The sequence below is a fragment of the Bos grunniens genome, chromosome 1 (genome assembly GCF_055505025.1).
Source record: "Bos grunniens cultivar Pamir isolate PY7600 chromosome 1, Bosgru_T2T1.0, whole genome shotgun sequence".
Classification (NCBI taxonomy): Eukaryota; Metazoa; Chordata; class Mammalia; order Artiodactyla; family Bovidae; genus Bos; species Bos grunniens.
Window position 1 is genome coordinate 71,705,018 of NC_141165.1, and position 14,363 is coordinate 71,719,380.

Here is a 14,363-nt window from a genome sequence, read left to right on the forward strand (position 1 = left end):
ACTATCCAAGACACAGAGGTAAAGCCTGGTACTAGGGAGAAAATCAGAGGGACTCATTCATGTAGGAGATATGCTCTGAACTTAATATGTGCCAGATATGATACCAGATGCCCTGGGTATGTCCTCTTCCTTGTTATGTGGCCAACACCAAAAATTGCTAAATTCAACTCTGAGTCTTTACTGGGAAGCCACAAATTAAGGAATGCCTTTGTTGGGTTTGAAGTTAATTATTAATAAGTGGATGACCAAAACATCTTTTTCTCTTATGAATTTCCAAAACCTTAAACCCTATCATAAAAACAATGTTAAATCTTGTAGAGGATGAAACTACCTTAAAATAAATCAGTATTTTCGAAAGTTTTGCTATTTATAGTACATATTTGAGCGTTTTGCAGTAGAAGGGTGATTTGCTCTTTACTTCCTAGAAAAATGACCAAAGTGGAAAGATGTGATGATACATTTAGTGGAGGAAGTTAAATTGTGGATTTATCAGAAATTTGGAGAAATGAAGATAAGGACTGGGGGGCTGTACTTGGTTACCTATTCCAGTGATCAAAAACATGATGCTGGTGCAATAGCAATACCAAAGGAACAGATCATTTCTGACCCAGCATTTGCATGACTCAGCCTCACTCACCTCACCCTAATTCAGGCCTAAGCACCATGTTACCAGCCCAATGGCCTCTCACAACCATTCTGTCCCTCTCCTTTGACAGATGGGGGTTGGGTTGGGTGAGGTCTCAGGAACCTGAGCTAGATGGGGACTTATTACCTTCAGATGCAATTGCCACCAGGGAAATATTAATAGCAGGGTCCTAAAAGAAAGGTAGGTAAGAGGCAGAATAAACAGCCCACGCTGGTGGAGGGCAGGGGTGTGGGGGTAGAGCGGTTCCAAATGGAGCTCAAGGTAGAAAGGCAGCCAAAGGACAAAGTTAGAGACAAAGATAAATGTTGCTGCTGAATGAGGATGTGGGGAGATGAAGTATAAATCAGTGTTGGTCGCTTAGTCATGTCTGACTCTTTGCAACCTCAAGGACTGTAGCGCACAGGTCTCCTTTGTCCATGGAATTCTCCAGTCAAGAATACTGGAGTGGGTAGCCATTCCCTTTTCCAGGGGATCTTCCTCACCCAGGGATCAAACCTGGGCCTCTTGCATTGCAGATGGATTCTTTACCGCCTGAGCCACGAGGGAAGCTGGAACCTGTAATAGTTCCTGAGTCATCTGTGGACATCTGCATGGTCTTTTGGTATCCAGTTTCCATAGCTTTTAGGAGAGCTCCCAGAGCTTTGAAAGTGATGGCCAGAGACAAATCATTTATCTGTTTTGGTATTTCTAATCATCCGACAATACACCCTACTGAATTTATGTACTTTCCCCATTATATCAACCTTATACTACTTTTTTATTTCAGTCTTGAGAGAAGGGAGCTCAAGATACTGGACATCTGCTCTCCTTTCTGGAAGACCGATAATATGAGCACACTCTCAATTGGGTTGAACGCGGCCTCTTAGCAGTCCTACGGTGGACCAGGCAGCTGCATACCTGAGGCTCAAAAAGGCTGAATAAATTATCCAAGAAACTGGTAGAACTTGAATGAGCCCAACCCAGGAAGGCTACTAAGGAAAGTTTGAAAGCTTGAAGTGTCAACAAATTTAGCAGCCTCTCAAACAACCAAGAAGCATTTCTCATATGCACTTTCTTCTACCACCATCATCACCACCAAATTCACAGGGGCACATTTCCTGAGGATAGTTTGTCTAATGAGCTAGTCAATCTGAAAACAAAAGCCCCTTCTGGGAGTTTCCATTGTGAGGAAGTTTTCTGCTCTTTGTGATGAAAACGGAGGAAGCTGATGCCCCAGAATCTAAATCTGCCTTGCTCAATTTCTGCATAATAGGTTAGAAGGTACAAATGAGAGAGAGAAGAAAAATGAATATTTTTAATACTTGCATTTGTTTAATTTCTTAGGAGAGTATATTAATAGACTATTCTTTTAGAAGAAGTAAATTAACTTTATACAATGTTTAAGGAATACTGTATATGTAAGATCAAATGAGGGGAAAGGATAGTTCTGCCAAAGGCAACTGTTATCAAGGTTCTAAAATTAATTGGATGCTTTAATTGAGGTAGATTACTAGCTAATGCTTGCTTGAATACAGTAATTCTCCTATTAAATTATCTTTGAATAATTACCTGAAATTTCTCAGCTGCAGGGACTGATGGCTATTTAATTGCACAGTGATGTTGCTATATAATTACTTAACAAGGTGTCCTGTAATAGTTTAATTCCCTTTTTACTGAAAAAAGTGGATGATAAAGTAACTACAAATACCTCTTTCATAAAAAATAAATTGCTATAGATTTTTTCCTTCAGATTATTTGATATTTCAAGGTAAATGAAATTATTTCTAAATTTTTTATTTATAATTCAAGTATTGATTTTTAAAATAGACTAGAGCCTCTCTAACACATAATACATTAGATAACATTTCAAAGGGTTGGAATAGTCATTTTTAATTTTTACTTATCATGAGTATTTTATGTTATTAAATGCCCAGGAAGCCACTCTTTTCATTTTTATTGCATAGTTTATCTAAGGTTTTCAAATTAGGTATGCAATCATTAAATGAATAATTAAATATTATTTAAATGTGGCCATATGTCATGTGACAGTAGTATGACAGAAAATTAAATTAATTTCCTTAAATTATTTTGCAAACAATCTCCAAAGCAGGTAGTTTCCACCAAGACATCAATATATTAGCATTTAGAATATTGCTACAAACATTACTGGAATATCAATAGCAAATATCATCTTATCAGGTTAACCTAATTGACCTCTATAACAATCTTGACACTAAAGTCAAAAAGCAAAAGACTAAATATATTTTGACAACTTTTCTTTCTTATATAATTTGGTGATATAGAAACTAGTAAAATCTTAAGAAGGTACCGCTGATTGGGATGTTGCCTGAAAAAGCAAATTAACATTAGTATATTTCCAGTCTTGCACATTAAATATATTTCTAAGATTTGTCCTAATGATTTAACATTGTATAAATGACCTTGCTCCTAGAATAACATGTTTGTTGAGCTTGAAAAACTAGAATTGAACACTGTTTAAATAAATTAGGAGGATGGGTCACAATAACAAGATGAAGTTTGACAGATTCAAGGCAATTTCATTCCCATACAAAAGATAGACAAGAATGGTCTTTTCCCTATGGCAGAGATAGTACTTAGTCACTGTGGAAAATAACTAAATATGAGACTTTCTGTTAGACCTTTCTTTAAGCAAAACTAATACTGAAATATATAGATGAGAATGCAGAATACAGGTCTAACCATCTTAAACACTGGTTTATAAAGAACTGGGGATACCAAAGTTAATTTCCATTTTTTTAAAAAATCAAAGTTCATAGGTATAATATATGCATCACACATATTATTAAACCCTTCAGTATCTGCAAGGTATTTGTCCTGGCTCCATTATGAACAGTTTAATTCTACTTGTGATAAAATTTTTAGATCAGGTGAAAATATGGCACAGAATACCACTTGTGATTATTAGCTAGGAATATAAACAATGCAGATGAAATCATTCTCATACATTACAGCTATAGCTGGATCCGCTGCCTGAGAAGTACAGCACACAGGGAAATGTATACTGTGATTTGTGCAAGGATGCATAACCTAACACCCTGGCCCCATGGAAGCAGGTATAATGAATTCTGATTCTGCAGCTAGGGAAAACTATAGCAGCCACTGTATCTTTGAGATCTTTAAGATTAAAATGGAGTTTTAAAATTATGTTAAATGAGAAAGCAGAGCCAAGGTGTTGGGGTCATTTCGATCTTTTGGCCCCTAACAATATTTAAAACCAAAGTCAAACAGAAACCACTTGCTACAGTCTGTGAGGAAGAAGGAATGAGGTGATGCAGAGTCAAGAGGGAATTTGGTGGGATGGGAATGGTGGAGATGGAAGTGAGGAAGATACAGAACATGAAACAATAATCTTAGTGATTCCCAAAAGGCTGTGTGTCCCAAGGTGAAATTCTTTGGTTGCTTATGAACACTGCAATTGTGACCACTCTTTTATGGCCCGTGTCACTCATATTCTTCTAGTATCATGGTTATTGTTTAGTCGCTCAGTTGTGTCCGATTCTTTGCAACCCCATGAAAGGCAGCACGCCAGACTTCCCTGTCCTTCACCATCTCTGTCCTTCACTAGTATTGTGGAGAGGATGCCAAAAAGCAGCAGGATTCTGTCTCAAACCTGTGACGAAAAGGAAAATTGGTAAAGTCCTGTTTTTGGAAACCTTCTCCACAATGCAGACACCTGGCCAAGCCTGTGATGAGCATGTACGTATGGCACTCCTTCCCCAGAACCTGTCCCACTGGTGTGTGGGGACAAGGCACCCATGGCACAAGACAGTGGGCCCATTTGCCATGTACACTCGGGTAGTTAATTTTTCTTTTTAATAATAATACTATGGCAAGCATAACAAATAGCCTCAGAGGTTTCCTGTGGATGCTACAGTTTCTTATTTCTGCAAGTAGCAATTGTGGATAAGTCTCTCTTTTCATTTAGGAAATATGTTCTTTACCAGAAAACTCAGTACCATTATCTTTTTTAAAAAGGCCTTAATTTTGTTTATTTAAAATTGGAGCTCTATTCTAATCACATGATTTAATCAGTGGGAGTGGTAGTCTCATACCACTGTTGTATTTGACTTCAGAATCAGCTATGTTTGCTTTCAAAAATAGAAGTGGTCCTTGAATAAAATGAATAGTCTGATTTATTAAGAATGGACTTCATTTTCTTGTATGGCTTTTCCTCAAATGGAAATATGGATCTCAGAAGTAATTACACAGGAAATCGTCCCTCAACTCACACATCCGCTCACCCCTAAAATAAAATGAAACTTCTTCATGTGGTTCCAAAAGGAAGGAGACATCATCTCTGTTCCTTGTCTCAGTGATGCATCTTCTGCCAAAAGACAAATGTCAAATTAAATAGACAAGACAAAACAGAACTGTCTTCATCGGGAGCAAGCTGCTTTGTCTTGCATGGTGTAGATGTGTGTCTACAGTTGTGTCACTCACTGTTCAGTGATTGAGATCAATTCTTCATTGGGATTCATGTTTTCACCATAAATGAAAGACCACAATTAGGTCGAACTTTGATCAATCTTTCTGCCAACAGATCTGAAATCAAATTTTAAGCCTGACCAGAGCTCATGTTCTTCCTCTATTCCAGTACAAAAGCTTGGAACCACAGCATCATTGAAGCATCCTTGAAATCATTTGTGTTTCACTGGTGATGTGAGATACGGCAGTTCTTTCATTCCACAAACTAGATGGCTTTTTTCTACTTTCATTGAAGGAGAATTATTTAAGCTTTTATGGCCTTGTCCTCTCACTGGCAGACCTATGATTTCAAACTATGATGAGTATTTCCCAAACTTTATCGTGCTTCATAATCACCTGGAGCTTGATAAAAATGCATTTTTCTAGGCCTTCCACCAGAGATTCTGGTTTAATAGGACTGGGGTGGGCCTCAGGCATCTGCATTTTTAACACACTCCCCAAGTGACTCTTCAAACTTTGAACACGCACTTAGATATCTCTGTGGTCCCTTTAAGATTCTAACAACTGCCATCAATTTGTGAAATCTTAGAGCTGGCAGGTCTTCTAAAAATTGAGTGCAATTATATATAAACTGGTTGCATAATACAGATGATGAACTGTGTCAGGTAACAATAATTAAACAACTAACAAACATTTGTTGAGTATTTCTTAAATTTAGGCAAATGTTATTTTAAGGACTTTGTATTAGCTCATTGATCCTCAAACAGTATTAGGAGGAAAGTAATATTACTATTGTCTGTTCCAAAGGTGTGGGATCTGAGGCCTAGAGAGGTTAAGTTGTTTACTCAGGATTGGACAGGACTTGGGGGATGGGCAGGCACCTGCCTGTGTTGAAAAGAACATTCTAGGTGGAGAGAGCGGAAGGAGCAAAAGCCCAGATCTATTAAGTTTAGGAATTATTCAACGATAGCAAGTGCTACTATGCCTGGGGCTCAAGTGGCTTTGGGAAGAGTGTGAGAAGGGAGGAGAGAGGGGAGAAGAGAGAAATTAGACCTACCTAAAACCGAAAAAATAGCTCAGGATCTCGTTTATGGAGGGACTTAGGTGGTATGCAATTTGGGCTCTTCTACCTTTTTACTTTCTGTTATAGAGTTAAACTGGCAAAAGAAAGGTCAGCTGTATTTATAATGTCCATATCCTTTATAATCCAAATAATTTCACTCCTGGACTTTTAAATGCATAAACAGAAATGCATGTTAGAAGTTATGTACAAGACTATTTTTATCACAGTTTATAAGTAACTTTCAAATTTTAACTAAAATTTTGGCAACAATGTAAATGTTTGACAATAGGAGATTCCTGCAATCAATCTTTGTATATGCATATGATGGAACTTCATTTAGCCATTCAAATAATTTCGGCAAATATTTAAGGTCAAAAAAATGTTCAGAATATAATATTACTCTTAAAGCAAATTTATGAAACAAGTACATAGAACAGTATAATTTCAATTTTATGAAAATTATGTAAAGATGTAGAGTTATACTATTATGTATACTTAATACTAGTACGATGCATGCTTAATATATATGTATTAAAAATACTGAAACATTGACAGGTTCTCACATCAAACAGTGATTATGCATGGTTTTCATATTTTTAATATTTGTCCATGTTTTATAGATTTTTCTCTATGAGTCAAAGTTTTATTTTGTAAAATAACTGTAATAAAACATATCATTTAGAAATATTATCAATATGAACTGAAGCAAAAAAAATTTTCTAGTAACCAAAGCATTTAATCAGGAAACCCTAATTCTATGAATTCCAGTTAAATTTATTTCCATTTTCCAAACACAAATCTTCAGCATCATCCCAAAGTTTTGTTAGTTGCTTTCGTATCTATTTTTTCTGCGAACTCACCTGCATGGAAATTCAGAAGCTTTGCAGCTTAGCAGTGTTCCCTCACTGCTCTGCAAATTCATAGCGAGGCATAATGCCATAACATAACAGTGTCCATGCCGTGGCTCAAGGATCCTGTGTGTGGAGGGTGAGATGGTGGGGGGAACTAGATTATTTCTTCTTTCTCTTCTGGCCAAGCAATGTAGAAAGTGACTGTGGCAGTGGTAGCTGGCTATTTCCAAAACTTCCCAAAGCTTCCTGAGGCTAACCACAATCAATACTCACTGAAAAAAGAGATTAAAAATTGTTTACAATTCTCCCCTTAAAGTCTAAAAGGCTTTGCTGAAGAGTGGCTAGCGCATGAAGTCTAGCTAGCACATGAAATTTTTGAGGCATATGGCACTTGTTTGGACAAAAGAGTAATGGTCTTACTTACAGACAATAGAATCTTTGGAGGTGGAGAGTCTGATGTTTTTTATTCCATGAACAGCATTCTAGGTGTACTCTCTGGAGCTGCCACCATGGTGTTAGCCAGCTATAGGGAAATAATAATAAATATAGTGTTCCCTCTGTGCTCTATGTGTTAACTTGACATATAATATTCACAATCACCCTATGATATAGGTGACATTGTTATCCCCTTTTTACAAGTGAAGAAACTAAGACACAGAGAGATTTAAAAAATTGTCCAAGTTGATATTATCACCATATCTTGGGGATTTATACATGTCATTCACCAGTGGCTCAGGATGACAAAGCACTTTATGTGATCCAAGAGAAGGGAATGGCAAACCACTTCAGTATTCTTGCCTTGAGAACCCCATGAACAATAATGAAAAGGCAAAAATATAGGACACTGAAAGATGAACTCCCCAGGTTGGTGGCTCCCAATATGTTATTGGAGATCAGTGGAGAAATAACTCCAGAAAGAAAGAAGAGACGGAGCCAAAGCAACAACACCACCCAGTTGCGGATGTGACTGGTGATAGAAGTAAAGTCCAATGCTGTAAAGAGCAATATTGCATAGGAACCTGGAATGTTAGGTCCATGAATCAAGGTAAATTAGAGTGGTCAAACAAGAGCTGGCAAGATTGAACATCGATATTTTAGGAATCAGTGAACTAAAATGGACTGGAATGGGTGAATTTAACTCAGATGACCATTATATCTACTACTGTGACAAAAATCCCTTCAAAGAAATGGAGTAGCCATTGTAGTCAACAGAAGAGTCCAAAATGCAGTACTTGGATGCAATCTCAAAAACAACAGAATGATCTCTGTTTGTTTCCAAGGTAAACCATTCAATACCACAGAAATCCAAGTCTATGCCCCAACCACTAATGCTGAAGAAGCTGAAGCTGAATGGTTCTATGAAGACCTATAAGACCTTCTAGAACTAACATCCCCAAATGATATCCTTTTCATTATAGGGGACTAGAATGCAAACAGAAAAGGCAATGGCACCCCACTCCAGTACTCTTGCCTGGAAAATCCCATGGATGGAGGAGCCTGGTAGGCTCCAGTCCATGGGGTCGCTAAGAGTCAGGCACGACTGAACGACTTCACTTTCACTTTTCACTTTCATGCATTGGAGAAGGAAATGGCAACCCACTCCAGTATTCTTGCTTGGAGAATCCCAGGGACAGAGGACCCTAGTGGGCTGCCGTCTATGGGGTGGCATAGAGTCGGACACGACTGAAGCGACTTAGCAGCAGCAGCAGGACACAAAAGTAGGAAGTCAAGAAATACCTACAGTAACAGGCAAATTTGACCTTGGAGTACAGAATGAAGCAGGGCAAAGGCTCATAGAGTTTTGGCAAGAGAACACACTGGTCATAGCAAACACTCTCTTCCAACAACACAAGAGAAGACTCTACACATGGACATCACCAGATGGTCAATACCAAAATCAGATTGATTATATTCTTTGCAGCCAAAGATGGAGAAGCTTTATACAGTCAGCAAAAAAAGACCGGGAGCTGACTGTGTGTGGCTCAGATCATGAATTCCTTATTGCCAAATTCAGACTGAAATTGAAGAAAGTAGAGAAAACCACTATACCATTCAATATGACCTAAATCATATCCCTTATGATTATACAGTGGAAGTGACAAATAGATTCAAGGGATTAGATCTGATAGATGAGTGCCTGAAGAACTATGAATGGAGGTTTGTGACACGGTACAGGAGACAGGAAACAAGACCTTCCCCAAGAAAAAGAAATGCAAAAAAGCAAAATGGCTGTCTGAGGAGGCCTTACAAACAGCTGAGAAGTGAAAAGCAATGGAGAAAAGGAAAGATATACCCATTTGAATGCAGAGTTCCAAGGAATAGCAAAGAGAGATAAGAAAAGCCTTCCTTAGTGATCAGTGCAAAGAAATAGAGGAAAACAATAGAATGGGAGAGGCTAGAGATCTCTTCAAGAAAATTAGAGATACCCAGGGAACATTTCATGGAAAGATGGGTACAATAAAGAACAGAAATGGTATGGACCTAACAGAAGCAGAAGATATTAAGAAGAGGCGGCAAAAATACACAGAAGAACCATACAAAAAAGATCTTCATGACCCAGATAATCACAATGGTGTGATCACTCACCTAGAGCCAGACATCCTAGAATGCAAAGTCAAGTGGGCCTTAGGAAGCATCCCTATGAACAAAGCTAGTGGAGGTGATGAAATTCCAGTTGAATTATTTTGAATCCTAAAAGATGATACTGTTAAAGTGCTGCACTCAATATGCCAGCAAATTTGGAAAACTCAGCAGTGGCCACAGGACTGGAAAAGGTCAGTTTTCATTCCAATCCCAAAGTACTACTACTACTACTACTAAGTCACTTCAGTCGTGTCCGACTCTGTGCGACCCCATAGATGGCAGCCCACCAGGCTCCCCTGTCCCTGGGATTCTCCAGGCAAGAACACTGGAGTGGGTTGCCATTTCCTTCTCCAATGCATGAAAGTGAGAAGTGGAAGTGAAGTCGCTCAGCGACTGACCCTCATCGACCCCATGGACTATAGCCTTCCAGGCTCCTCCATCCATGGGATTTTCCAGGCAAGAGTACTGGAGTAGGGTGCCATTGCGTTCTCCAAATCCCAAAGTAAGTCAATGCCAAAGAATGCTCAAACTACTGCACAACTGCACTCATCTCACATGCTAGCAAAGTAATGCTCAAAACTCTCCAAGCCATGTCAACAGTATGTAAACTGGTAACTTCCAGATGTTCAAGCTGGATTTAGAAAAGACAGAGGAATCAAATTTCCAACATCTGCTGGATCACTGAAAAAGCAAGAGAGTTCCAGAAAAACATCTACTTCTGCTTTATTGACTATGCCAAAGCCTTTGACCGTGTGGATCACAAAAAACTGTGGAAAATTCTGAAAGAGATGGGAATACCAGACCACCTGACCTGCCTCTTGAGAAATTTATATGCAGGTCAGGAAGCAATAGTTAGAACAAGACATGGAACAACAGACTGGTTCCAAATAGGGAAAGGAATATATCAAGGATGTTTATTGCCACTCTTCTTATTTAACTTGTATGAAAAGTACATCATGAGAAATGCTGGGCTGGCTGAAGCACAAGCTGGAATCAAGATTGCTGGGAGAAATATCAATAACCTCAGATATGCAGATAACACCACCCCTATGTCAGAGAGTGTGAAGAACTAGAGAGCCTCTTGATGAAAGTGAAAGAGGAGGGTGAAAAAGTTGGCTTAAAGCTCAACATTAAGAAAACCAAGATCATGGCATCTAGTCTCATCACTTCTTGGCAAACGGATGGGGAAACAGTGGAAACAATGACAGACTTTAATTTGGGGGGCTCCAAAATCACTGCAGATGGTGACTGCAGCCATGAAATTAAAAGATGCTTACTCCTTGAAAGAAAAGCTATGACTAACCTAGGCAGCATATTGAAAAGCAGAGACAGTACTTTGCCAACAAACATCCATCAAGTCAAAGCTATGGTTTTTCCAGTGGTCATATGTGGATGTGAGAGTTGGACTGTGAAGAAAGCTGAGCGCCGAAGAATTGATGCTTTTGAACTGTGGTGTTGGAGAAGACTCTTGACAGTCCCTTGGACAGCAAGGAGATCCAACCAGTCCATCCTAAAGGAATTCAGTCCTGAATATTCATTGGAAGGACTGATGTTGAAGCCGAAACTCCAATCCTCTGGCCACCTGATGTGAAGAACTGACTCATTTGAAAAGATCCTGATGCTGGGAAAGATTGAAGGTGGGAGGAGAAAGGGATGACAGAGGATGAGATGGTTGGATGGCATCATCAACCCAATGGACATGAGTTTGGGTAAACTCCAGGAGTTGGTGATAGACAGGGAGGCCTGGCATGCTGCAGTCCATGGGGTCACAAAGAGTCGGACACGACTGAGTGTCTGAACTGAACTGAACTGATAAGCACTTATAGATTTTTAACTTAAAGCCTTATAACAATCCCGAGAAATATCAGTATGTCCATTTTTCAGATGAGGAAACCAAAGCTCATTTGAGAAACCATAAAATAACTAAAGGAAGAACTGCCAGGTGGGGAGGAGCTGCCATGCCAGGGCCCCTGTTTTTCCTGCCTTGTATTTCCCCTTCCCCCTTCTGCTGTCACCCTCCAGGCTTCCACTCCTTAGAAATCGGATCCAAATATGGATTCAGACACCATCAAGAAAGACTCTCATAAGTCCCTGAGAAGAGGAACACAAGTCTACAGAATCAGACAGAAACAACTGAATCCGACTGTGCCATTTAATGGTGGTTTGATTTTGAGGAATTTTTTTTTTTTCATTTTCTCAAGGCCTCCTTTTCCTCATCTGTCAAATGGATGGTACTTATGTCATATAGTTATGGTGAGGATTAAACAAGGTTATTCTTATCAGGAACTTAACAAAATGTACTCGGTAAATAATAACAATAATAATATTGGGGGGAATGTTGACTTTTAAGGGAATTGATTATATCAGTATCAAACTGTGAATCATTAGTTCATGATATAATAATGGAACTCTATAAAAAGGAAGAGGAAGGTAAAAAGCATAACAAATATAGGAAATTTTGATATAAAAGATTTTATCATAGAACTCTACCTAGCCTTTAATAACCACCATTATTGGTGAAGCTGTTTGAGGGCAATATAGGAGGTAAGTTTTCCTAACCCATTTGATCATTATTTTTCTGGAGTCCTGTTAATTTCTAAGGAATCTTTGGGAAACTCTCAAACAGACAAACTCTGGTTGTAACTTAAATTATTCGGAGAAGTAGGGAATTGTTTTATTGCCAAACAATATGCTTCCACATCAGAGACTTTGAAAATATATATTCTAACATTTTCAAATTCACATAGCATCCCATAGGCTAGAAAACCTAGGGCTTTAGGAAAAGTGAGTTATGATTCCAGTATTATTTGATATTAACTAACATAGGATTGAATCTCTCAATACAGAAAGAAAGCCAGGCTTGGGGAAGGACAGAGCGGAAGGCAAAAGAGACTCCCCCAACCACCACCACCACCTAGGAGAAGGGGGAAAGGAGAAGATGTGGAGAGTGGGGACCTGCTGGAAAGATGCATGTGGATGGGCTCCAGGTTTCAGAGAAAGACAGGAAAGAGAAAGGAAAATATCTCTGTAACCCTGGGGAATCAACTAGGAGGGGCATCCTGAGGATGCCAAGCATAGGGTCCCGACTTTGCTAAGCACCACCTTGTTTGCCCTCAGCTGTTTCTGTGTAACCAAAGGCAGTGTGTGTAGGAATTTTTGTCCCACACAAGTGCACATATTTGCAAGTCAATGGAAACAATACCAGTGAAAGTCAACACTGCTTTGAATGATTTGTCAGTTTCTTTGGAACACATGGTTGACTGTGTCCTAAGGGCAGCTCCCAGGTGATTCCATAGTGGAAGTATGACTGCATGTTCTTCATGGTGGAATTGGTATAGAGTGGTTGCTGAAGCCCAGAAAGATTTCTTAGGGCACCCTAAGGCCAGCTCACAGCATAAACCTGGAGGAACACTGACCAGTGAGATGCACTACCTGCCTTCTTCTCATTCGCCTCCTCAATTCAAGTCTTCCTAACAACATCCAATGTTCTATTTTGTTTTGTTGTAAAATTGTTAAATAAGTGCTTCCTCATAGAAAAATTGACAAGCAGATGAAAGGAAAAAGAAGGGGAAAATCACTCTTGATCCCACTGTTAGTATTTACTAGTATTTTTTCATTAAATTTTCTATCAATTCTAAATACAACTTTGAGTCCAGATTCTTTTCACATATATATATATCCTTTTCCATTTTAAGTTTTTATAAGATATTGAATATTGTTCCCTATGCTATAGAGTAAATCCTTGTTGTTTATTTTATATATAGTAGCATATATCTGTTAATCCCATACTCCTGATTTATCCCTTTCCTCTTTCCCCTTTGATAACCATAAATTTGTTTGCTATGTCTGTGAGTCAGTTTCTGCTCTGTAAACAAATTCATTTGTATTATGTTTTAGATTCCACAGGTAAATGATACCATAAAATATTTGTCTTTGTCTGACTGACTTAGTATCCAGATTTGTTTGTTTGTTTTTTCCCCAAATCTATTATTGACTCTCTTGCTCTCCCTCATTTACTGCAACTTTATTTCAGACCTTTTCTCACTTGAAAGTATTTCCCATCCTTAAGGACACGGGGGTGACTGAAGAAAGCAAGAGCCCTACCTACTCTCATACAGCCTGAAAGCAATATCAATCAATCTTTTCCCTTCTTTAACAGAGGTCTTTTATAGTTCATATTCTTCTGTGGCTTGTTTTTCCCTCTTAACATTATATCTTGAAGATCATCCTCACTCTTTCTTATTAATACATTGTGTGTTATTTCCTTGTATCCTTGTATCATAATGTAACCAACCCATGTTGACGGGCCTTTAAGGTGTCACCAGTCTTTATTACTGCAAATAGTACTACAGTAAACAACCTTGTACATGTGACATTTCACACATGTGGGAACAGAGCTGTAGAATAGAAACCTGGGAGTTGGCTTGGGTAGACTTGCCAGACCGCCCGCCATACAGGTTTACCAAGTAACATTTCCTCAGCAACCTGTCAGAGGGCCAGTTTCCCCACCACCTTAAAAAGCTCTCCTCTTTCTCCTCTGAAACCCACTTCGTGGCTCTGGGAAATCCCATAGCAGAGAGAACTGAAGGAGATGGGAAGGGAAAGGGCAAGCTTGCTTTCTCCCTCGGGCCACCAAGGAACTTTTCTCCATGGAGGTCTGGGCTGATTTTTTAAGGTTCCTTTATTCCTTAAAGAAAGAAACTGCTACAGCGCTACTATGTAGGGGCCCTTTGAGGGGACGGATTTCTCTCCTGTGTTTCCATCTAAGCCAACC

At 38.9% G+C, this 14,363-nt stretch overlaps 1 long non-coding RNA gene across 4 annotated transcripts in view; it reads left to right on the forward strand.

Moving 5' to 3' along the window:
• LOC147379598 (uncharacterized) overlaps window positions 1–14,363 on the forward strand; it is a 436,432-nt gene that overhangs the window by 365,525 nt on the left and 56,544 nt on the right. For 2 of the 4 annotated variants that reach the window (XR_015162174.1, XR_015162162.1), the window contains one exon: window positions 12,436–13,152. The exons of 1 other annotated variant lie outside the window; for it this stretch is intronic. This is a non-coding gene — a long non-coding RNA (uncharacterized LOC147379598). Of the gene's footprint in view, window positions 1–1,412; window positions 4,738–12,435; window positions 13,153–14,363 lie in introns of those variants that run through there. One more of the 4 variants, XR_015162170.1, reaches the window with a different exon arrangement.